This window comes from Dipodomys merriami, unplaced genomic scaffold, assembly GCF_024711535.1.
Source record: "Dipodomys merriami isolate MVZ:Mamm:240054 unplaced genomic scaffold, mDipMer1.0.p SCAF_456, whole genome shotgun sequence".
Taxonomy (NCBI): Eukaryota; Metazoa; Chordata; class Mammalia; order Rodentia; family Heteromyidae; genus Dipodomys; species Dipodomys merriami.
In genome coordinates, this window is record NW_027206020.1 from 729,775 (window position 1) to 730,686 (window position 912).

The window sequence follows — 912 nt, forward strand, 5'->3', positions numbered from 1 at the left end:
TCTTTGTTTGGTTTCCGTTCTTTACGGCTGTCACCAGTTGGATCATGCTGTGCCCTAAAGCCAATTTACTGGTGTTCATTCTGCTATGCCATGGTTTCTGGATCTGTGAATTTAAACATCGAGTCAAGTTTAGGAACCATGCTTCCCTCTTCTTTCTCTGGGACTCTAATTACACAGGTTAAGCCCCTGTGTTATTTCAAAGTGGTCACTGCTGCTCTAGCTGACTGCAGCAAACACACCTCACAGGAGCCCAGGGGGCCTGATGCTTTTACCCCAGGAAAGGCATCTGGCCCAGACCTCAAGCTTGCTGTGCACTGCGAGGGGAAAAAATAAATAAAAGGAAAAGGAAAAAAAGCGTCTTGAGCAAAAAAGCTCAGGGACAATGCTCAAATTCAGAGCTTAAGCCCCAAATGGGCACAAAACAAGTTCACTGTAATTGTAAAGAACTTTATTCACACATACATGTGGCTTGAACTCAGGACCTGTGCACTGTCCCTGAGCTCTTCAGTTCAAGGCTAGCCCTCTATTGAGCCCCAGTACCACTTCTGGTTTTCTGGTGGTTCACTGGAGATCAGAACCTCACAGATGTTCCTGTCTGGGCTGGCTTTGAGCCACATCCTCAGATCTCAGTCTCCTGAGTAGCTAGGATGACAGGTGTGAGCCACCGGTGCCCGGCTCAAACTCCATTCTTGACAAATAAAACTACAATTACTCAACTCTGAGGATTTTATGCTGCTGTAGGACGATGCACTGGTTGTGGTCCTGCAGAGGCATGGGCCCCCTCCAGTGCTGGAGGCCTCCTGCTCCTTGGAGACCAGGAATGCTGCATGTTCCACAACATGACTGCTCCCCGGGACAAAACACAGTGACTGTGACACACGCCACCTATGTGTCTGTTCAAGGGAACTGGTC